This window comes from Ostrea edulis, chromosome 6 (genome assembly GCF_947568905.1).
Source record: "Ostrea edulis chromosome 6, xbOstEdul1.1, whole genome shotgun sequence".
In the NCBI taxonomy this organism is placed as follows: Eukaryota; Metazoa; Mollusca; class Bivalvia; order Ostreida; family Ostreidae; genus Ostrea; species Ostrea edulis.
In genome coordinates this window covers 72,202,555-72,228,639 of record NC_079169.1, presented here as the reverse complement: position 1 = coordinate 72,228,639, position 26,085 = coordinate 72,202,555, and the positions used below count along the sequence as shown (strand labels likewise).

The 26,085-nt window shown below is 36.4% G+C and overlaps 1 protein-coding gene and 1 long non-coding RNA gene across 2 annotated transcripts in view; one reads left to right on the top strand and one right to left on the bottom strand.

Moving 5' to 3' along the window:
* LOC125645759 (nectin-3-like) overlaps positions 1-26,085 on the top strand; it is a 75,449-nt gene that overhangs the window by 27,269 nt on the left and 22,095 nt on the right. The gene's annotated exons all lie outside the window — the stretch shown is intronic.
* On the bottom strand, positions 1,542-26,085 carry LOC130046941 (uncharacterized). Its single transcript, XR_008796010.1, has 2 exons — positions 25,509-26,085; positions 1,542-3,161 (listed from the first exon to the last, which is right to left on the bottom strand). It is a non-coding gene; the product is annotated as an uncharacterized LOC130046941 (long non-coding RNA).

The window sequence follows — 26,085 nt, the reverse complement described above, 5'->3', positions numbered from 1 at the left end:
CATTTTTCAGTGCCATAAATCTCGGTCATGAAACTAGTTAATGAGTTGAGTTTTACATATATTATAGTCACTATAAATGTCTAGAGTAACGTCAAATGTTTTTGTAAAATTTACTTCCGGTCGGCAAATACGGCTTATGAGCTGTTTTCGTTGTCAAGCGTTTTTCTCAGAAACGGTAAAAGATAGAGTCACCAAATTTTCAGATTTAATAGATCTCACTTTGTAGGCGTGTAGTAGGGGGGTAAGAATGTCGGCCGTCACTTCCGGTCGTCACCGGAAGTGATTAATAAATCATAAATTTAAAACTTTTTTCTTTGAAAATGAAACCTATATCGGTTTATTAGGTCTCGTTCTAATTCTCAAAAACTATTGACCCCACCGGAAGTTGAATCTCCAACTTCCGGTTATATCAAAGAAAGCCTGTTCATTCTCTCATTTTTCAGTACCATAAATCTCGGTCATAAAACAAGTTAATGATTTGAATTTTACATATGTTATAGACACTATAAATGTGTAGAGTATATTTAAATATTTTTGTAAAATTCACTTCCGGTCGTGAGATATGGGGTGGACATATTCAAACCTTGTTTTTTCAGTTTCTCAATAATGAATATAGATACACGTTTGAAACTTGTAGAGTTGATCAACTAACATTAGTCCATTGTACACATACATTCAATTTTTTTGTCCGTCACTTCCGGTCTATACCGGAAGTATTTGAAAAAAGTCGATTATCCGATTTCTTCCAGTGATTTCTGAGAGATGGTGGATAGATTTTCTTGGAATTTTCAGGAATAAAGTCTTATGAAAGGACCTTGCTATAACTATTTTTCTTTTTACAAAATTCACTTCCGGTCGGAAAATATGGCCGATTTTCTGTTTCTCAAAAGGAATTTTGTCCAGCAATTTTCTTGGAAAAGGTAAAATATACCTTCATCAATTATTCAGAAATTATAAATCTCCGTTTGCAGTCGTGCAGTAGAGGGTTGAACATGTCGACCGTCATTTCCTGTCGTCACCGGAAGTGATTGAAAGAATCGCAAATTTCAAATTTTTTCTTGTAAATTGAAACCTATACTAGTTTATTAAGTCTCTTTGAAAGTGTCAAAAGAATATTGACTCCGTTGGTAGTCAAAACAACTACTTCCGGTTTCTTGATAAAATACCTTTTTACTTTTTATCTCTTTGTCCCCATAAATCTCGCTTATATTTGAAGTCTTTCATATGATTTTCACATGTCATAATAAAAGTATCAACTTCTAAAGTTTTGATAATTTTGTTTTTCAAAATTGACATCCGGTAGGTAGTAACCTACTACTTTTTCTTTCTTTAGTCTACTTCTTTTTGTTGAGAACTCTTTGAGATAGAGACGTGAAATTTTCAGGGAATATAGACAGTAAAGAGTCGCTGTCATTTATTATTAGGGCTTTCCACCTTTCTGTGGAAAGTCCTATTGTTATTGTTCTGTTTATTATTATTATTATTATTATTATTATTATTTTCCTGCCGTCAAAAAAAATTTTCGTCTTAAGACTTATCGAAAAACTTTAGAGTCCATCCTAGAGCACTTCTTGAGAAACGAAGACATTTCACCCTGCGTCATGGAACTTTGACCCCTTACAGAGTTATCGGACCTGTTAGCAGAAATCATTGTTATCGCTACTCCTTTTTAACCGTAAAGGATAGGAGGATGAAACCTTTGCTGAAGCATAGAGGTCAATGAGTAGAAGCGAAGAATTTCAAATGAAGGGATTCGGTGTCCCCTAAAGGGAGTTAATGCCCCCTCATGTTTTGCGATTTGTCCCCTACAAATTGACGACTCCTAAAGTCTTCGTCGTAGAGAGACGGAACCCACTGGGACGGGTTGGGTGACCTTGACCTTGAAAAAGTAGGTCAAGGTCAAAGGTCAAGGTCATCCAGAATGGCCAGAAAATGGCACTTTTTATACGCTCTTTCCCGCTTCAGATAGCATCGAAATATCACATGGGTCAGCATGGAATTCTGGACCGGTCTCGGAATCCTGAATTACAACTCTGAACTTTGACCGCTCTGCGAAAGGCGGCGACTTAACGTCGAAAACCCCGTTATCGCTACTCCCACCAGACCGCAAGTCGTGGAGAGGCGAGACCTTCGCCGACGAATTCCAGATGAAACACTCTCGCACAGAGAAGTTGACCGGGGGAAACCGAGAACCCCGAAGCATGGTTCTCGCCCCCGAAAGTCTCCGACGTCGTCGTTCGAGCCCACAACTTCTTCACGGATGTAGATAGAGACGCGGGACCACTTAAACGAAGCCCCGTGACCTCTCTGACCTTCAAAATCAGGTCAAAGGTCAAGGTCACATTTTCTCCCCCATGGGTTTTTGAAGTTTGACCTTGAACGTGGGTCAAGGTCAAAGGTCAAGGTCACGCATCCAGGGGCCAGTCTCCACGAGTAAGGCCAACCCACCCATCACGCCTGTCGTCCCCAAGGAAGAAACCCCCCCACCCTTCAAGTGATCTGTCTGTGATCAGCTGTTTATAATACACTATTTTGACCGGTTTCATGCCCAACAACAGGATTTTTGAGGTTTGACCTTGAAAGTGGGTCAAGGTCAAAGGTCAAGGTCACGCATCCAGGGGCCAGTCTCCACGAGTAAGGCCAACCCACCCATCACGCCTGTCGTCCCCAAGGAAGAAACCCCCCACCCTTCAAGTGATCTGTCTGTGATCAGCTGTTTCAATACACTATTTTGACCAGTCTCATGCCATGCAACAATTACAGGATTCTAGCTAATCTGACCTACACCTACACATCTGACCTACACCCATTTCTTCCATTTCTTGACTGTCTTGTCAATCAAACATGAATTCCATTTACATTCATGAAAAGACATAGGCCAGATTCAATTGTCTGCCTGCATCAACATAAAGACTAAGTTTGTTTTTTTTATAATGATGATGCAACTTTACTTGACAGTTGAACTCATTGACATTCCATCCTGACTGTCATTGTAAACAAATAAACACTTACCTGCAGGATCAGATGGGATGCAGTACTCCTATTCTCCGTTCAGATATCCTACATGCACTCAGACACTTTCTAATTCACCGGCCGCCATTTTGGTTGTTTGTTGTCAAAGCCTATCAATCCGTATATGCATGCCTCCTTGGGTGAAATGACTGAAAGACATTGTCTCCGTGAATTAGAACACATAGGATGAGCCATTACAAACTGTATATTCAATTCCACAATCCACAACACACACGGTCAAATCCAGTGCATCTTCACAACATCTGACAACATGAGGCTTGTATAGACTCCCAGCATGCACCAGCAGTTACTACAATCTAGGAAAATGGCACATCCGGTTTCTTTGCACCTCCAAATATCACATCTAACAGGTCTAAAGTCACCCCAAACACCTGCACAAGTCCTATTACACTTTTACCTGATATGTGCCGGCTATGCAACACTCGCACCCTTTTTTTTCAAATATTTGACCGGTACTATCGTGCGAAACCAAGGCCTTAATCTCCAACACTACAACACTCAAGGCGGCAAATTTGAATTTCTTTTCTAGCCAAATCCATTTTTTTTTTTTTTTTTTTTTTGGTGAGGGTGGGGTGGGGTAGGGTGGGGGTGCTTTTAGCATTTCAACACTACTGAAAAACCGCTAGAAGGTGGGAAGCCCTCTAATTGTTCGCGAACAATTAGGATCACTAGTTAGGGCTTTCCACCTTTCTGTGGAAAGTCCTATTGTTATTGTTCTGTTTATTATTATTTTCCTGCCGTCAAAAAAAATCTTCGTCTTAAGACTTATCGAAAAACTTTATAGTCCATCATATAGTACTTCTTGAGAAACGAATACAGTTCACCCTGCGTAATTGAACTTTGACCCCTTACGGAGTTATTTGACCTTTCGCAGAAATCATTGTTAGCACTTCTACTTTGTAACCGTAAATGATAGGAGGATGAAACCTTTTCTAAAACACAGAGGGTAATTAGTAGAAGCGAAGAATTTCAAATGAAGGGGTTCGGTGTCCCCTAAGGGGAGTTAATGCCTCTTTATGTTTTGTGATTTATTCGTAAAACATGTCGAGCTTGAGCACGGTTTGTCGTAAAGACATGGGACCAACTGGAATAGGATCGGTGACCTTTGACCTTGAAAATTAGGTCAAGGTCAAAGGTCAAGGTCATCAGAAAAGAGGAAAAAATAGCACTTTTTATACTCTCTTTCCTGCTTAAGATAGCGTTGAAATATTATATGGGTAAGTATTGACTTCTTGATTGGTTTTGATAGTATGCATTACAACTTTGAACTCTGACCCTTCTGTGAATTTCGGAGACTCGCGTCGAAAACCTTGTTATCGCTACTCCTACTTAACGGAAAGTCATAGAGACACGAAACCTTCGCTAATGAATTCACAGTAAAACCGTCTTGCAAAGAAAAAATAATCAAAGGGATACAAAAACCCTTAAGCATAGTTATTGCCCCTGAAAGTCTCCAATATCATTATCTAAGCCTATAACTTTTATATTAATATAGATAGAGACATGGGACCACTTGCATTAAGACCGATGACCTTTGACCTTCAAAATGAGGTCAAGGTCAAAGGTCAAGGTCATCACCAAAATTAATTTTTTTTCATTTTCAACGTCTTTCAAAGTATTTTTAGCATTGAGAAGCTAACCGAAAGGAACCAAAAACCCCTTAACAAATTATTGCCCCTGAATATCTTGATTAACATTTTTTTAAGCTTATAGCTTTTACATTAATATAGATAGAGACATGGGATCACTTGCATTAAGACCGATGACCTTTGACCTTCAAAATGAGGTGAAGGTCAAAGGTCAAGGTCATCGTGAAAATGATTAATGAAATTTTCTTGGTCATTTTGAGTTTCGTACATCATCTTAAATATTCTTAAATGTCTTTTTTAAAATCATTGCAGGTGGAAAGCCCTCTAATTGTTCGCGAACAATTAGAATCACTAGTTAGGGCTTTCCACCTTTCAGTGGAAAGTCCTATTGTTATTGTTCTGTTTATTATTATTTTCCTGCCGTCAAAAAAAATTTTCGTCTTAAGACTTATCGAAAAACTTTATAGTTCATCATATAGTACTTCTTGAGAAACGAATACAGTTCACCCTGCCTAATTGACCTTTGACCCCTTACGGAGTTATTGGACCTTTCGCAGAAATCATTGTTAGCGCTTCTACTTTGTAACCATAAATGATAGAAGGATAAAACCTTTTCTAAAACATAGAGGGTAATTAGTAGAAGCGAAGAATTTAAAATGAAGGGATTCAATGTCCCCTAAGGGGAGTTAATGCCTCTTTATGTTTTGCGATTTATTTGTAAAACATGTCGAACTTGAGAACGGTTTGTCGTAGAGACATGGGACCAACTGGAATACAATTGGTGACCTTTGACCTTGAAAATTAGGTCAAGGTCAAATGTCAAGGTCATCAGAAAAGAGGAAAAAATAGCACTTTTTATACTCTCTTTCCTGCTTAAGATAGCGTTGAGATATTATATGGGTAAGTATTGACTTCTTGATTGGTTTTGATAGTATGCATTTCAACTTTGAACTTTGACCCTCCTCTGAATTTCGGAGACTTGCGTCGAAAACCTTGTTATCGCTACTCCTACTAAATGGGAAGACATAGAGACACGAAACCTTCACTAATGAATTCACAGTAAAACCCTCTTGCAAAGAAAAAATAATCAAAGGGATACGAAAACCCTTAAGCATAGTTATTGCCCCTGAAAGTCTCCAATATTATTATCTAAGCCTATAACTTTTATATTAATTTAGTTAGACACATGGGATCACTTGCATTAAGACCGATGACCTTTGACCTTCAAAATGAGGTCAAGGTCAAAGTCATCATCAAAATTTTTTTTTTTTTCATTTTCAAGGTCTTTCAACGTATTTTTAGCATTGAGAAGCTAACAGAAAGTAACCAAAAACCCCTGAACAAATTATTGCCCCTGAATGTCTTGATTAACATGTTTTAAGCTTATAGCCTTCACATTATTAATATAGATAAAGACATGGGATCACTTGCATTAAGACTGATGACCTTTGACCTTCAAAATGAGGTCAAGGTCAAAGGTCAAGGTCACCTTAAAAAAAAAATTATTTTTTATTTTCAAAGTCTTTTAAATATTCTTAAATATCTCTTTTTAAATCATTGTAGGTGGAAAGCCCTCTAATTGTTCGCGAACAATTAGGATTACTAGTTATTAGGGCTTTCCACCTTTCAGTGGAAAGTCCTATTGTTATTGTTCTGTTTATTATTATTTTCCTGCCGTCAAAAAAAATTTTCATCTTAAGACTTATCGAAAAACTTTATAGTCCATCATATAGTACTTCTTGAGAAACGAATACAGTTCACCCTGCGTAATTGAACTTTGACCCCTTACGGAGTTATTTGACCTTTCGCAGAAATCATTGTTAGCACTTCTACTTTGTAAACGTAAATGATAGGAGGATGAAACCTTTTCTAAAACATAGAGGGTAATTAGTAGTAGCGAAGAATTTCAAATGAAGGGGTTCGGTGTCCCGTAAGGGGAGTTAATGCCTCTTTATGTTTTGCGATTTATTCGTAAAACATGTCGAGCTTGAGCACGGTTTGTCGTAGAGACATGGGACCAACTGGAATAGGATCGGTGACCTTTGACCTTGAAAATTAGGTCAAGGTCAAAGGTCAAGGTCATCAGAAAAGAGAAAATACAGCACTTTTTATACTCTCTTTCCTGCTTAAGATAGCGTTGAAATATTATATGGGTAAGTATTGACTTCATGATTGGTTTTGATAGTATGCATTACAACTTTGAACTCTGACCCTTCTGTGAATTTCGGAGACTTGCGTCGAAAACCTTGTTATCGCTACTCTTACTTAACGGAAAGTCATAGAGACACGAAACCTTCGCTAATGAATTCACAGTAAAACCCTCTTGCAAAGAAAAAATAATCAAAGGGATACAAAAACCCTTAAGCATAGTTATTGCCCCTGAAAGTCTCCAATATCATTATCTAAGCCTATAACTTTTATATTAATATAGATAGAGACATGGGACCACTTGCATTAAGACCGATGACCTTTGACCTTCAAAATGAGGCCAAGGTCAAAGGTCAAGGTCATCATCAAAATTAATTTTTATCAATTTTCAAGGTCTTTCAAAGTATTTTTACCATTGATAAGCTAACCGAAAGTAACCGAAAACCCATAAAAAAAATTATTGGCCCTGAATGTCTTGATTAACTTTTTTTAAGCTTATACCTTTTACATTAATATAGATAGAGACATGGGATCACTTGCATTAAGACCGATGACCTTTGACCTTCAAAATGAGGTCAAGGTCAAAGGTCAATATCATCGTGAAAATTATTAATGAAATTTTCTTGGTCATTTTGAGTTTTGTACATCATCTTAAATATTCTTAAATATCTTTTTTTAAATCATTGTAGGTGGAAAGCCCTCTAATTGTTCGCGAACAATTAGGATCACTAGTTATTATTATTATTTTTTTCCCTTTCGTCTCCGAGACCGTTGGATGGATTTTCCTGAAACTTTCACAGGTTATAGGGAACGATGGTACCTCGAGGCATTTTTTTTCATTTTTTCAAAATTCACTTCCGTTCGTCAGATACGTCCGATTTTCCGGTTTTTGAAAGAAACTTTGTCCGGGGGTAAACTTGAAAACCACTAAAGATAATCAAATGAAACTTTCAGGGATGATAGATCTATTTTCTCTATGGTGCATGCACGTAATATTTTTTGTCGCCGTCACTTCCGGTCGTCACCGGAAGTGATCAAATAAATCATCAATTTCAAACTTTTTTCTTTCAAATTGAAACCTACTTTGGTTTACTATATCTCGTTCTAATTTTCAAAAAATGTTGACCCCACCGGAAGTTGAATCTCCAACTTCCGGTTATATCAAAGAAAGACTATTCATTCTCTCATTTTTCAGTGCCATAAATCTCGGTCATGAAACTAGTTAATGAGTTGAGTTTTACATATATTATAGTCACTATAAATGTCTAGAGTAACGTTAAATATTTTTGTAAAATTCACTTCCGGTCGGCAAATACGGCTTATGAGCTGTTTTCGTTGTCAATCATTTTTCTCAGAAACGGTAAAAGATAGAGTCACCAAAATTTCAGAGTTAATAGATCTCACTTTGTAGGGGTGCAGTAGGGGGGTGAGAATGTCGGCCGTCACTTCCGGTCGTCACCGGAAGTGATTAATAAATCATATATTTCAAACTTTTTTCTTTCAAATTGAAACCTATATCGGTTTATTAGGTCTCGTTCTAATTCTCAAAAACTATTGACCCCACCGGAAGTTGAATCTCCAACTTCCGGTTATATGAAAGAAAAACTATTCATTCTCTCATTTTTCAGTACCATAAATCTCGGTCATAAAACAAGTTAATGATTTGAATTTTACATATGTTATAGACATTATAAATGTCTAGTGTAAATTTATATAGTTTTGTAAAATTCACTTCCGGTCGTGAGATATGGGGTGGACATATTCAAACCTTGTTTTTTCAGTTTCTCAATAATGAATATAGATAGACGCTTGAAACTTCTAGAGTTGATCAACTAACATTAGTCCATTGTACACATACATTCAATTTTTTCGTCCGTCACTTCCGGTTTATACCGGAAGTATTTGAAAAATGTCGATTTTCCGATTTCTTCGAGTGATTTCTCAGAGATGGTGGATAGATTTTCTTGAAATTTTCAGGAATAATGTCTTATGAAATGACCTTGCTATAATTATTTTTGTTTTTACAAAATTCACTTCCGGTCGGAAAATATGGCCGATTTTCTGTTTCTCAAAAGGAATTTTGCCCAGTATTTGTCTTGGAAAAGGTAAAATATAGGTTCATCAAATATTCAGGGATGATCATTCTCCGTTTGTAAGCGTGCAGCAGGGGGTTGAAGATGTCGACCGTCACTTCCTGTCGTCACCGGAAGTGATGGAAAGAATGGCAAATTTAAAACTTTTTCCTTTAAATTGAAACTTATACTAGTTTATCAACTCTCTTTCAAAGTGTCAAAAGAATATTGACTCTGTCGGTAGTCAAAACGACTACTTCCGGTTTCTTGATAAAATATCTTTTTAATTTTCGTCTCTTTGTCTCTATAAATCTCGCTTATATTTGAAGTCTTTCATATGATTTTCACGTGTCTTAATAAAAGTATCAACATCTAAAGTTTTGATAATTTTGTTTTTCAAAATTGACTTCCGGTCGGTAGTAACCTACTACTTTTTCTTTCTCTAGTCTACTTCTTTTTGTTGAGAACTCTTTCAGATAGAGACGTGAAGTTTTCAGGGAATATCGACAGTAAAGAGTCGCTGTCATTTATAGGAAAACGCATCTGAATAGTACTTCCGGTCGTTACGAGAAAGGAATAAAAAATTCGACAATACATTTCTCATTCATTGTTAAGGCACATTTTCTGATACATTTAAATGATTTTCGTAGGAATAGAAAGCTCTTTACCGGAAGTGGTCTAACGGAAGACCTACTCATTACTAGTAGTGAGTTTCTAGTTATTATTCTTTTTCTCCGGTACTTTTTTGTCCGGTAGTGTTCTCAGAAACTACAAAAGGGATCGATATGAAACTTTCCAGGATGATAGTATAGCGTTTGTAGATGTGCATAGTGATAATCATTTTGTTTGCACGTGCATGCAGGCGCGCGCACGTGCATTGCAATTTTGGTACAAAAAATGGAAAATCAGAATATTGAAGGAAGCGATATAAAACCTCAATAGGATGATAGTATATCATTTGTACATATGAAAAATAATAGTTATTTTGCCAGCACGCGCACGCATGCGCGTGCACGCGTATTACAAAATTTGTACGCTAACTTTGGAATCAGTCTAACTTTTTCTTTGTTCATTGAAATGGCTTGAAATTCATATCATAGGTAGATATTGAGACCCTTAACTGATTTACATCGTCAAAATTACCAATTTGCACGCGCATGCACGTGCGCTTCATTTTGATTGGATAATGCTAAAACGTTTGTAACTATCTTATTTATGAAGCGAATGAGATGATATTCACAGCATATGTAGACAATATGTGTATCTATATGTTGGTGTAACAAAAAATGCCAACGCACACGCGCATGCGCGTGCAACGTTTTTTAAATGTTCAATTTTTAAAGGACGATAACGTTTTTGTTTTTCATCAAATTCTATTCATATTAGGGGTTTAGATGTATCTTGGTACTCCTTACAAATTGCTGTGGTTAGAATTACTGCTCAGCACGTGCATGCAAGTGTGCTGATTTCTGATTGGACGATTTTAAAATCGCTATAACTTCCTTATATTTGGTGGAAACGTTATGAAATTCATACTGTGGGTATATGATACAAATGCCTGTTGAACGACATCAACAAAAATTCGGAATCATACACGCGTGCGCGTGTATGCACGTGCAACGCTTTCTTTCATTTCTTGGTACTGAAATGACCATATTGAACGTACTACATGTAATTAAAGGCTAAAATAAAATGATTTTTTCCTATAGATTCACAAGGACATCACTTTTTAATTGGGGGAGGTTTGGGGAACATCTGTAACGGTCCCCGTTACAATTAGAACTAGTTATTATTCTTTTTCTCCGGTACTTTTTTGTCCGGTAGTGTTCTCAGAAACTACAGAAGGGATCGATATGAAACTTTCCAGGATGATAGTATAGCGTTTGTAGATGTGCATAGTGATAGTCATTTTGTTTACGCGTGCATGCACGCGCGCGCACGTGCATTGCAATTTTGGTACAAAAAATGGAAAATCAGAATATTGGAGGAAGCGATATAAAACCTAAATAGGATGATAGTATATCATTTGTACATATGAAAAATAATAGTTATTTTGTCAGCACGCGCACGCATGCGCGTGCACGCGAATTACAAAATTTGTACACTAACTTTGGAATCAGTCTAACTTTTTTGTTGTTCATTGAAATGGCTTGAAATTCATATCATAGGTAGATATTGAGACCCTTAACTGATTTGCATGGTCAAAATTACCAATTTGCACGCGCATGCACGTGCGCTTCATTTTGATTGGATAATACTAAAACGTTTGTAACTATCTTATTTATGAAGCGAATGAGATGATATTCACAGCATACGTAGACAATATGTGTATCTATATATTGGTGTAACAAAAAAATGCCAACACACACGCTCATGCGCGTGCACCGTTTTTTAAATGTTCAATTTTTAAAGGACGATAACGTTTTTGTTTTTCATCAAATTCTATTGATATTAATGGTTTAGATGTGTCTTGGTACTCCTTACAAATTGCTGTAGTTAGAATTACTGCTCAGCACGTGCATGCACGTGTGCGGAATTCTGATTGGACGATTCTAAAATCGCTATAACTTCCTTATATGTGGTGGAAATGTTATGAAATTCATACTGTGGGTATATGATACAAATGCCTGTTGAACGGCATCAACAAAAATTGGGAATCATACACGTGTGCGCGTGTATGCGCGTGCAATGCTTTCTTTCATTTCTTGGTACTGAAATGACCATATTGAACGTACTACATGTAATTAAAGGCTAAAATAAAATGATTTTTTCCTATAGATTCACAAGGACATCACTTTTTAATTGGGGGAGGTTTGGGGAACATTTGTAACGGTCCCCGTTACAATTAGAACTAGTTAAGGTCTTCCGTCCCCAACGGAAGACCTTCTAGTGATTCTACTGTTTATTATTATTTTTTTTTTTTTTTTCCCTTTCGTCTCCGAGACCGTTGGATGGATTTTCCTGAAACTTTCACAGGTTATAGGGAACGATGGTACCTCGAGGCATTTTTTTTCATTTTTTCAAAATTCACTTCCGTTCGTCAGATACGTCCGATTTTCCGGTTTTTGAAAGAAACTTTGTCCGGAGGTAAACTTGAAAACCACTAAAGATAATCGAATGAAACTTTCAGGGATGATAGATCTATTTTCTCTATGGTGCATGCACGTAATATTTTTTGTCGCCGTCACTTCCGGTCGTCACCGGAAGTGATCAAATAAATCATCAATTTCAAACTTTTTTCTTTCAAATTGAAACCTACTTTGGTTTACTATATCTCGTTCTAATTGTCAAAAAATGTTGACCCCACCGGAAGTTGAATCTCCAACTTCCGGTTGTATCAAAGAAAGACTATTCATTCTCTCATTTTTCAGTGCCATAAATCTCGGTCATGAAACTAGATAATGAGTTGAGTTTTACATATATTATAGTCACTATAAATGTCTAAAGTAACGTCAAATAATTTTGTAAAATTCACTTCCGGTCGGCAAATACGGCTTATGAGCTGTTTTCATTGTCAATCGTTTTTCTCAGAAACGGTAAAAGATAGAGTCACCAAAATTTCAGAGTTAATAGATCTCACTTTGTAGGGGTGCAGTAGGGGGTAAGAATGTTGGTCGTCACTTCCGGTCGTCACCGGAAGTGATTAATAAATCATATATTTCAAACTTTTTTCTTTCAAATTGAAACCTATATCGGTTTATTAGGTCTCGTTCTAATTCTCAAAAACTATTGACCCCACCGGAAGTTGAATCTCCAACTTCCGGTTATATGAAAGAAAAACTATTCATTCTCTCATTTTTCAGTGCCATAAATCTCGGTCATAAAACAAGTTAATGATTTGAATTTTACATATGTTATAGACATTATAAATGTCTAGTGTAAATTTATATAGTTTTGTAAAATTCACTTCCGGTCGTGAGATATGGGGTGGACATATTCAAACCTAGTTTTTTCAGTTTCTCAATAATGAATATAGATAGACGCTTGAAACTTGTAGAGTTGATCAACTAACATTAGTCCATTGTACACATACATTCAATTTTTTCGTCCGTCACTTCCGGTTTATACCGGAAGTATTTGAAAAATGTCGATTTTCCGATTTCTTCGAGTGATTTCTCAGAGATGGTGGATAGATTTTCTTGAAATTTTCAGGAATAATGTCTTATGAAAGGACCTTCCTATAACTATTTTTGTTTTTACAAAATTCACTTCCGGTCGGAAAATATGGCCGATTTTCTGTTTCTCAAAAGGAATTTTGTCCAGCATTTTTCTTGGGAAAGGTCAAATATAGGTTCATCAATTATTCAGGAATTATAAATCTCCGTTTGCAGTCGTGCAGTAGAGGGTTGAACATGTCGACCGTCATTTCCTGTCGTCACCGGAAGTGATTGAAAGAATCGCAAATTTCAAACTTTTTCTTGTAAATTGAAACCTATACTAGTTTATTAAGTCTCTTTGAAAGTGTCAAAAGAATATTGACTCCGTTGGTAGTCAAAACAACTACTTCCGGTTTCTTGATAAAATACATTTTTACTTTTCATCTCTTTGTCACCATAAATCTCGCGTATATTTGAAGTCTTTCAAATGATTTTCACATGTCATAATAAAAGTATCAACTTCTAGAGTTTGGATCATTTTGTTTTTCAAAATTGACTTCCGGTCGGTAGTAACCTACTACTTTTTCTTTCTTTAGTCTACTTCTTTTTGTTGAGAACTCTTTCAGATAGAGACGTGAAATTTTCAGGGAATATAGCCAGTAAAGAGTCGCTGTCATTTATAGGAAAACGCATCATAAAAGTACTTCCGGTCATCACCGGAAGTTACGAGAAATGAGTAAAAAATTCGATAATATATTTCTCATTTATTGTTAAGGCACATTTTCTGATATATTTAAATGGTTTTCGTAGGAACAGAAAGCTCTTTACCGGAAGTGGTCTAACGGAAGACCTACTCATTACTAGTAATGAGTTTCTAGTTATTATTCTTTTTCTCCGGTACTTTTTTGTCCGGTAGTGTTCTCAGAAACTACAAAAGGGATCGATATGAAACTTTCCAGGATGATAGTATAGCGTTTGTAGATGTGCATAGTGATAGTCATTTTGTCTTCACGTGCATGCACGCGCGCGCACGTGCATTGCAATTTTGGTACAAAAAATGGAAAATCAGAATATTGAAGGAAGCGATATAAAACCTCAATAGGATGATAGTATATCATTTGTACATATGAAAAATAATAGTTATTTTGTCAGCACGCGCACGCATGCGCGTGCACGCGAATTACAAAATTTGTACACTAACTTTGGAATCAGTCTAACTTTTTTGTTGTTCATTGAAATGGCTTGAAATTCATATCATAGGTAGATATTGAGACCCTTAACTGATTTGCATGGTCGAAATTACTAATTTGCACGCGCATGCACGTGCGCTTCATTTTGATTGGATAATACTAAAACGTTTGTAACTATCTTATTTATGAAGCGAATGAGATGATATTCACAGCTTACGTAGACAATATGTGTATCTATATATTGGTGTAACAAAAAATGCCAACGCACACGCGCATGCGCGTGCAACGTTTTTTAAATGTTCAATTTTTAAAGGACGATAACGTTTTTGTTTTTCATCAAATTCTATTGATATTAATGGTTTAGATGTGTCTTGGTACTCCTTACAAATTGCTGTGGTTAGAATTACTGCTCAGCACGTGCATGCACGTGTGCTGAATTCTGATTGGACAATTTTAAAATCGCTATAACTTCCTTATATTTGGTGGAAACGTTATGAAATTCACACTGTGGGTATATGATACACATGACTGTTGAACGACATCAACACAAATTCGGAATCATACACGCGTGCGCGTGTATGCGCGTGCAACGCTTTCCTTCATTTTTTGGTACTGAAATGACCATATTGAACGTACTACATGTAATTAAAGGCTAAAATAAAATGATTTTTTGCTATAGATTCACAAGATGATCACTTTTTAATTGGGGGAGGTTTGGGGAACATATGTAACGGTCCCCGTTACAATTAGAACTAGTTATTATTATTCTTTCTTTATTCTTGTCACCCTTTTTTGTCCACGAGTGTTCTCAGAAACTACTGAAGGGATCAAGATGAAACCTTTTTAGGATGATAGAATACTCTATGTAGATGTGCGGAACGAACGTCATTTTGTTTGAAAATGCATGCATGTGCATGCACGTGCATTGGATTTTTTGTTTACAAATATTGCAATGCATCTAACTTTTTTATTTTTCAATGAAATCGTTTGATATTTATATTGCGGGTATAACTTGAGACCCTTAACCGTTTGGCATCGTCAAAATTTCAATTCTGCACGCGCATGCACGTGTGCTTCAATTTGATTGGATAATACAAAACCGTTTATAACTTTCGTGTAAATTAAAACAATTTGATGATATTTACAGGATAGGTAAAGATTATAAATATCTACAAAACTAAGTTTCAAAAATTGAAAACGCGCATGCGCACGCACGTGCATTGACATTTGAATATTCAATTAATTCAATGACCATAACTTTTTTGTTTTTTGTCAAAATCTTTTCAAACTTGTATTGTGTATGTATCTTGATATTTTTAACAAATGAGTACAGTCATATTAACTATCCGGCACGTGCATGCACGTGTGCTAAATTCTGATTGGATATTTTCAAATCGCCATAACTTTCTTATAAATGATGGAAACAAAAAGAAATTTATACTGTAAGTATATCTATCAAATGTCTATTGAATGACATCAACATTGATGCTCAGTCATACTCACGTGCCCGTGTATGCAAGTGCATAGTTTTTCTTTCATTTTTCGGGTACTAAAATGGTTATAATTATTGAATTAAAAACTGAAATAAATTCAAATTTACCCTGAGGATCTATGATATGAATGTCTATGAAATGGTGTCAACAAATTTTCCATTATCAAAATCGCGTGCGCGTGAATGCGCGTGCATTGTAATTTTTGACGTCTAAATTCAAGTATTGGTCTATAACATTTTGAGATTGCAATGGATAGGTTTGAAAATTAGGTTGCAGGTATGTTTTGGGCCTCTCAATTTATTAATAGTCTCGAAATCACTTCCCTGCACGCGCATGCACGTGCGCTTAATTCTGATTGGACGATTTTGAAATCCCAATAACTTTCTTATGAGTGAAGCGATCGATACCAAATTCATATAGTAAGTATATTGTTCAAATGTCTATTGAATAGCATCAACAAAATTGTTGTGTGGTACTCATGCACACGTGTATGCACGTGCATTGATTTCGGTCTTTATAGTTTTGAGTTGCTGTTAATTTCTCGTTTTTCATTGAACAGTTGTGAAACTTCTCTTGTACTCATATAGTCAGACTTCTAATGCATCGAGATGGTCGAATTATTTATATGCACGTGCATGCACGTACGTGCACAAAACTCTCAGATCTTTATAACTGATTTGAACTAGTATGAAATGGACTGAATGTTATAAGATAGTTTTATATTCACATGCTACACAGTTTGCAATGGTCAAACTAACTTGTACTGAAATAAATGTCACTACTTACTAAATGGGGGAATGTTTGGGGAACATCTGTAACGGTCCCCGTTACAATAAGTACTAGTTATTATTATTCTTTCTTTATTCTTGTCACCCTTTTTTGTCCACGAGTGTTCTCAGAAACTACTGAAGGGATCAAGATGAAACCTTTTTAGGATGATAGAATACTCTATGTAGATGTGCGGAACGAACGTCATTTTGTCTGATAATGCATGCATGTGCATGCACGTGTATTGGATTTTTTGTTTACAAACTTTGGAATGCGTCTAACTTTTTTATTTTTCAATGAAATCGTTTGATATTTATATTGCAGGTATAACTTGAGACTTGGCATCGTCAAAATTTCATTTCTGCACGCGCATGCACGTGTGCTTCAATTTGATTGGATAATACAAAACCGTTTATAACTTTCATGTAAATTAAGACAATTTAATGATATTTACAGGATAGGTAAAGATTATAAATATCTACAAATCTATGTTATAAAAATTGAAAACGCGCATGCGCACGCACGTGCATTGACATTTGAATATTCAATTAATTCAATGACCATAACTTTTTTGTTTTTTGTCAAAATCTTTTCAAACTTGTATTGTGTATGTATCTTGATATTCTTAACAAATGAGTACAGTCATAATAACTATCCGGCACGTGCATGCACGTGTGCTAAATTCTGATTGCACGATTTTCTAATCGCCATAACTTTCTTATAAATGATGAAAACAATATGAAATTTATACTGTAAGTATATCTATCAAATGTCTATTGAATGACATCAACATTGATGCTGGGTCTTACTCACGTGCGCGTGTATGCACGTGCATAGCTTTTCTTTCATTTTTTGGGTACTAAAATGGTCATAACTATTGAATTAAAAACTGAAATGAATTCAAATTTACCCTGAGCATCTATGATATGAATGCCTATGAAATGGTGTCAACAAATTTTCCATAATTAAAATTGCGTGCGCGTGAATGCGCATGCATTGTAATTTTTGATGTCTAAATTTAATAATTGGTCTATAACATTTTTAGATTGCAATGAATAGGTTTGAAATTTAGGTTTCAGGTATCTTTGGTACCTTTCAATTTATTATTAGGGTCAAAATCACTTTCCTGCACGCGCATGCACGTGCGCTTAATTCTGATTGGACGATTTTGAAATCCCAATAACTTTCTTATGAGTGAAGCAATCGATACCAAATTCATATAGTAAGTATATTGTTCAAATGTCTATTGAATAGCATCAACAAAATTGCTGTGTCATACTCACGCGCACGTGTATGCACGTGTATTGATTTCGGTTTTTGTAGTTTTGAGTTGCCGTTAATTTCTCGTTTTTCATTGAACTGTTGTGAAACTTCTCTTGTACTCATACAGTAAGCCTTCTAATGTATCGAGATGGTCGAATTACTTCTCAGCACGTGCATGCACGTAGGTGCACGTGCACAAAATTCTCAGATCTTTATACCTGATTTGTACTAGCATGAAATGGACTGAACGTTATAAGATAGTTATATATTCACATGCTATACAGTTTGCAATGGTCAAAACCACTTGTACTGAAATAAGTGACACCACTTGCTAAATGGGGGAGTGTTTGGGGAACATGTGTAACGGTCCCCGTTACAATAAGTACTAGTTAAGGTCTTCCGTCTCAACGGAAGACCTTCTAGTGATTCTTATGTTTCTTTTCCTCTATTATTATTAGGGTCTTCCGTCTTCAGCGGAAGAACCTTCTATTATTCTATTGTTGATTTTTCACTTTTCTTATTATTTTTATTCTTCTTTTTTTTTCCTTACCGATTTTGTGCAGAGGATTTCTCAGAGATGGCTGGATCGATTTACTTTAAATTTTTAGGGTTGATGCATTGCTATCTGAAGTTTATATCTTTTGGGGGGTTTTTGAAAATTCACTTCCAGTTGGAAGTTATCCCCTTTTATCGATTTTCAGATTACCATTTTGTCCGGCCAAAATCTCAAAAACGATAAAAGCTAGAGTGCTGAAATTTTCAGTGATGTTAGACGACATGTTGTAGTTGTGCACATGGGTTTTAAAAATTTCCGGAAGTGCCTAGTATGGAAGCTCGGTAGGGGTCGAAAATGGAGTTTTAAAAAGTGTCCCATTTTTTCCACGTTTCAAATCATAACTTTTTACTCATAAATATTTTGCTTAGACATATATAACAAAAGTTGTACAGTTTATTGAGATCTTTCGTGCCATATCAAGAAATGGACCTATGGGCCCCATGGCTCGCCTGAACCATTGAATTTTTGTTACAATGATTAACTTTTTTCTCACGAAACTTTTGATAAGACATGTAGAATAAAAGTTGTTCAGTTTTGCAAGATCTATCTAATGATATCAAAAAATAGGCCTCCGGGCGCCATGGCTCGCCTGAATAGTCAAATTTATATCACAATTAATAACTTTAATAACATATTTGTCGAGAAACTTTTGACAAGACATTTAGAACAAAAGTTGTTCAGTTTAGCAAGTGTTAACTAACGATGTTAAGAAATAGGCATGCAGGTCTCATGGATCACCTGAACAGTTGGGTTATTGTTGCAATCTATAATATTTTTGTCAAGAAACTTTTAATAAGACATCTAGAACAAAATTTGTTCAGTTTTGCAAGATCTTTCGAACAACATCATGAAAAAGGCGAACGGGTCTCATGGCTCGCCTGGAGAGTTTGATTATTGTCACAATTACTAACTTTTTTCTCGAGAATCTTTTGATAAGGCATATAGAACAAAAGTTATTCAGTTTCGCAAGCGTTAACTAACGATGTTAAGAAATAGGCCTGCGGGTTCCATGGCTCACCTGAACAGTTGGTTGCAATCTATAACATTTTTGTCAAGAAACTTTTAATAAGCCATCTAGAACAAAATTTGTTCAGTTTTGCAAGATCTTTCTAACAACATCATGAAAAAGGCAAACGGGCCTCATGGCTCGCCTGAAAAGTTTGATTAATGTCACAATTACTAACTTTTTTCTCGAGAATCTTTTGATAAGACAAGTAGTACAAAAGTTGTTCAGGTTTGCAAGATCTTTCAAACGATATCAAGAAAAAGGCCCACGGGCCTTATGACTCGCCTTAACAGTCTGATAAATGTCGCAATCAATAACTTTTTTCTCAAGAAAATTTCCATAGGACATGTAGAACAAAATTTGTTCAGTTTTGCGAGATATATATAGAATGATATCAAAAAATAGGCCTCAGGGCGACATGACTCGCCTGATCAGTCAAATATGTATCGCAGTAAATAACATTATTAACTTTTTTCTCGAAAAAAAAAGCTGACCCCTTTAATTAGTTGCCGAGAGGGAGAGAGAGTCTTTAATTTATAACATTTGAATGATCAATAATTGTAAAACTTTACGGAACTAAATTGTACGTCTAGACAATATATTTGTATCATTATTTATGAACGAAAATGTCAGTCAAATTCTTATCTTATCACATCTAAAATTGGACGGAAGACCCACTCGTTGCTCGCAACGAGATCGCATCTAGTTATTATTGTTCTTTTTCTTACCGATTTTGTGCACGCGATTTCTCTAAAACGACTTGATAGATTGTCATGAAACTTTCAGAAAAGATGTAAAATAGGATTGTCTAGAAAGGCCTTTTTTGGTTTTGCAAAAATCACTTTCGGTCGGAAGTTACGGCTGAATTTCCGTTTTCAAATGATATTTTGTCCGAGCGTTTTCTCATAAACAGTTAAAGATTGAGACTTCAAACTTTCAGGGATGATAGATGGTGACTTGTAGCTATGCAATAGGGTATAAACATTGCCATCCGTCACTTCCGGCCGTCACCGGAAGTGAACAAAAGAAACGTCAAATTTCAAACTAATGCTTTTGACACAAAACTTGCATAGATTAACTAGATATCTTTCGGCGTTTCAGAAAATGTTAGACTTGCCGGAAGTTTAACCAGCAACTTCCGGTTTTTAGAGAAAAACTTCGAAAAAATGGTCTTTCTTTGTCCTCGTATATCTCGTTTATTTATCAAACTTTTAATCCGATATTTACAGATTTTAATGACATTATCAATCTTAAGACAACCCTGTAACACTATTTCAAAATTCACTTCCGGTCACAAGTTACGACCGAATTTCCGTTTTTCAAATGATATTTTGTCCGGGCGTTTTCTCATAAAGGGTTAAAGATTGAGTCTTCAAACTTTCAGGGATGATAGATTATGATTTGTAGCTGTGCAATAAAGTATTACTCTTGCCATCCGTCACTTCTGGCCGTCACCGGAAGTGAACAAAAGAAACGTCAAATTTCAAAATTATGTTTTTGAAACAAAACTTACATAGGTTAGTTAGGTCTCTTTCGGCGTTTCAGAAAATGTTAGACTTACCAGAAGTTTAACCAGCAACTTCTGGTTTTCAGAGAAAAACTTTTAAAAAACGGTCTTTCTTTGTCCTCGTATATCTCGTTTATTGATGAACCATTTAATACGATATTTACAGATATTATTGACATTATCCATCTCAAAAGAAACCTGCACCACTATTTCAAAATTCACTTCCGGTCACAAGTTGCGGCCGAATTTCTGTTTTTCAAATGATATTTTGTCCTGGCGTTTTCTCGTAAACGGTTTAAGATTGAGTCTATAAACTTTCAGGGATGATAGATGGTGACTTGTAGCTCTGTAATAAAGGTTTATCATTATCATCCGTCACTTCCGGCCGTTACCGGAAGTGAACAAAAGAAACGCCAAATTTCAAAATTATGCTTTTGAAACAAAACTTGCAAAGATTAATTAGGTCTCTTGTGGCGTTTCAGAAAATGTTAGACTTACCGGAAGTTTAACCAGCAACTTCAGGTTTTTAGAGAAAAAGTTCGGAAAAATGGTTTTTCTTTGCTATCATATCTCTCGCTTATAAAGCAATTGTTTTTGTGATTTTCAAATATATAATTGACATTCACTTCCGTTGGTTAAATATGTACGATTTCCGGTTGTTTTTTTTCTCCAAGTGTTTTCTCATAAATACTCAAAGATTGAGTCTTGAAGCTTTTAGGAAAGTTAGATAGTGACTTGTAGATGTGACATACGTGTTTCAACTTTCCTGCTGTCATTTCCGTCATCCGCCGGAAGTACCATAAAAATATGTAATATTTCATTTTTTAAATTCTAATCCTCATAAAATTATTTAATAGAGTGTAATAAGTCATATCATTTCCACCGGAAGTTGGTTGTTCGAAACCGGAAATTGTCCAAAAACTCAGTATTTTTTATGGAAATTTTTAGTGTGAGTTCCTTCGTGGTTCAATTGGAATTTTTAGTCGTTTTATGGACTACCGAGATACTTCAAAGTGAATGAAACAAAACCGAAATTGTTTACAATTGATAAATCACGTCTTACATGTATGTGTTTATATCTTTCATGTATAGTCGTTCTTCACTAATTCACTAATTGAATTTTTCCAGTCAAGGTCCTATCTCGTCAGAAATTGGACGGAAGACCTATTCGTTGCTCGCAACGAGATCATTTCTAGTTATTATTATTATTTATTTATTTTTTTACCAAATTTTTCTCGAAAACTATACAGTGGTTTTCAGTGAAACTTTCAGGAAAAAATGCATTATATTATGAAACTTGTTTATCACAAAAAAAATTGGGAAAATTCCATTTCGGTTCCAAGTTATGGACAATTTCCTGATTTTCAAATGGAACTTTGTCCGCGGGTGATCTACAGGAAGGGCTAAAAATATGAACTGGAGACTTATTAGAGATGATAGAACATGACTTATAGATTTGCGTAAGCACTATTTCGTACGTCGTCATCACTTCCGGTCGCTACCGGAAGCGAATTTAAAAAATGGATTTTTTCAACTTTTTTGTTTTTTAATGTTTTTCTTTGATAAAGGTAAGATAAATAGAGTCTCTTTATAGAATGCTGAATATGATATTTGTTTTTAAATTGATCAAACCAAACTCTAGATATTCGTAATTTTCATTTTGAAGCGAGGTCCTCGCTAGCCTAATGGTTAGCGTAGTGGATTTTCATGCGGGCGACCCGGGTTCATTCCCCCAGATTACTCGAATATTTTTTTCCCACTTTATAACAAATGAAGAATATAAGGTTATCTACTGGACAGGGAAAGAATGGAAGACCTTCTTGTTGCCATGGCAACAAGTTTCTAGTTATTATTATTATTATTATAAATTTTTCTCGAAAACTATACAGTGGTTCAATCCCCAGATTACTCGATAATTTTTTTGAAGAATTTAAGGTTATCTACTGGACACGGAAAGAACGAAAGACCTTCTTATTGCCATGGCAACAAGTTTCTAGTTATTCTTATTTTTCTCCAGACTTTTTTTTGTCCTGGAGTGTTCTCAGAAACTACAAAAGGGATCAATATGAGACTTTCCAGGATCATAGTATAGCGTTTGTAGATGTGCAGAACGATAGTCATTTTGTCTGCACATGCATGCATGCACGCGCACGTGCATTGCAATTTCGGTACAAAATTTACGAAATCTAAATTCACACGGGATCGAAATCAAACCTTGATAGGTTGATAGTATATCATTTGTAGATGTGAAAAATGATATTGATTTTGTCTGCACGCGCGTGCATGCGCATACACGTGCATCACAAATTTCCGTACACTAAATTTGTAATCAGTCTAACTTTTTTGTTGTTCATTGAAATGGCTTGATATTCATATCATAGGTAGCTATTGAGACCCTTAACTGATTTGCATGGTCAAAATTACCAATTTGCACGCGCATGTACGTGCACTTCTTTTTGATTGGATAATACTAAAACGTTTGTAACTATCTTATTTATGAAGCGAATGAGTGATGTTCACAGTATAGGTAGATAATATGTGTATCTATATATTAGTATAACAAAAAATGTCAACGCACACGCGCATGCACGTGTATAGTTTTTTAAATGTTCAATTTTCAAAGTACGATAACGTTTTTGTTTTTCATTAAATTCTATTGATATTAGGGGTTTCGATGTGTCTTGGTACTCGTTACAAATTGCTGTGGTTAAAATTACTTCTTAGCACGTGCATGCACGTGTGCTGAATTCTGATTGGACGATTTTAAAATCGCTATAAAGTCCATATATTTGATGGAAACGTTATGAAATTCATACTGTGGGTATATGATAAAAATGCCTGTTGAATGACATCAACAAAAGTGCAAAATCATACACGCGTGGGCGTGTATGCACGTACAACGCTTTTTTTCATTTCTTGGTACTGAAGTGACCATATTAAACGTACTACGCGTAATTAAAGGCTAAAATAAAATGATATTTTGCTATAGGTTTACAATGACATCAGTTTTTAATTGGAGGTGGTTTGGGGAACATATGTTACGGTCCCCGTTACAATTAGAACTAATTAGGGCTTTCCACCTTTCAGTGGAAAGTCCTATTGTTATTGTTCTGTTTATTATTAGGGCTTTCCACCTTTCTGTGGAAAGTCCTATTGTTATTAGGGCTTTCCACCTTTCAGTGGAAAGTCCTATTGTTATTGTTCTGTTTATTATTAGGGCTTTCCACCTTTCTGTGGAAAGTCCTATTGTTATTGTTCTGTTTATTATTTTCCTGCCGTCAAAAAAAAATTTTCGTCTTAAGACTTATCGAAAAACTTTAGAGTCCATCCTAGAGCACTTCTTGAGAAACGAATACATTTCACCCTGCGTCATGGAACTTTGACCCCTTACAGAGTTATCGGACCTGTTAGCAGAAATCATTGTTATCGATACTCCTTTTTAACCGTAAAGGATAGGAGGATGAAACCTTTGCTGAAGCATAGAGGTCAATTAGTAGAAGCGAAGAATTTCAAATGAAGGGATTCGGTGTCCCCTAAAGGGAGTTAATGCCCCCTCATGTTTTGCGATTTGTCCCCTACAAATTGACGACTCCTAAAGTCTTCGTCGTAGAGAGACGGAACCCACTGGGACGGGTTGGGTGACCTTGACCTTGAAAAAGTAGGTCAAGGTCAAAGGTCAAGGTCATCCAGAATGGCCAGAAAATGGCACTTTTTATACGCTCTTTCCCGCTTCAGATAGCATCGAAATATCACATGGGTCAGCATGGAATTCTGGACCGGTCTCGGAATCCTGAATTACAACTCTGAACTTTGACCGCTCTGCGAAAGGCGGCGACTTAACGTCGAAAACCCCGTTATCGCTACTCCCACTAGACCGCAAGTCGTGGAGAGGCGAGACCTTCGCCGACGAATTCCAGATGAAACACTCTCGCACAGAAAAGTTGACCGAGGGAAACCGAGAACCCCGAAGCACGGTTCTCGCCCCCGAAAGTATCCGACGTCGTCGTTCGAGCCCACAACTTCTTCACGGATGTAGATAGAGACGCAGGACCACTTAAACGAAGCCCCGTGACCTCTCTGACCTTCAAAATCAGGTCAAGGTCAAAGGTCAAGGTCACACTTTCTCCCCCATGGGTTTTTGAAGTTTGACCTTGAACGTGGGTCAAGGTCAAAGGTCAAGGTCACGCATCCAGGGGCCAGTCTCCACGAGTAAGACCAACCCACCCATCACGCCTGTCGTCCCCAAGGAAGAAACCCCCCACCCTTCAAGCGATCTGTCTGTGATCAGCTGTTTATAATACATATTTTGATCGGTTTCATGCCCAACAACAGGATTTTTGAGGTTTGACCTTGAAAGTGGGTCAAGGTCAAAGGTCAAGGTCACGCATCCAGGGGCCAGTCTCCACGAGTAAGGCCAACCCACCCATCACGCCTGTCGTCCCCAAGGAAGAAATCCCCCACCCTTCAAGTGATCTGATTGTGATCAGCTGTTTCAATACACTATTTTGACCGGTCTCATGCCATGCAACAATTACAGGATTCTAGCTAATCTGACCTACACCTACACATCTGACCTACACCCACTTCTTCCATTTCTTGACTGTCTTGTCAATCAAACATGAATTCCATTTACATTCATGAAAAGACATAGGCCAGATTCAATTGTCTGCCTGCATCAACATAAAGACTAAGTTTGTTTTTTTTATAATGATGATGCAACTTTACTTGACAGTTGAACTCATTGACATTCCATCCTGACTGTCATTGTAAACAAATAAACACTTACCTGCAGGATCAGATGGGATGCAGTACTCCTATTCTCCGTTCAGATATCCTACATGCACTCAGACACTTTCTAATTCACCGGCCGCCATTTTGGTTGTTTGTTGTCAAAGCCTATAAATCCGTATACGCATGCCTCCTTGGGTGAAATGACTGAAAGACATTGTCTCCGTGAATTAGAACACATAGGATGAGCCATTACAAACTGTATATTCAATTCCACAATCCACAACACACACGGTCAAATCCAGTGCATCTTCACAACATCTGACAACATGAGGCTTGTATAGACTCCCAGCATGCACCAGCAGTTACTACAATCTAGGAAAATGGCACATCCGGTTTCTTTGCACCTCCAAATATCACATCTAACAGGTCTAAAGTCACCCCAAACACCTGCACAAGTCCCATTACACTTTTACCTGATATGTGCATATGTGCTGACTACCCAACACCCACACCCCTTTTCTCCCTCAAATTTGACGGGTACTTAATGCGAAACCAAGCATTGAACACACCTCAACACTCAAATTTAGGCGGCAAATTTGAATTTCTTTTCTAGCCAAATCAATTCTTTTTTT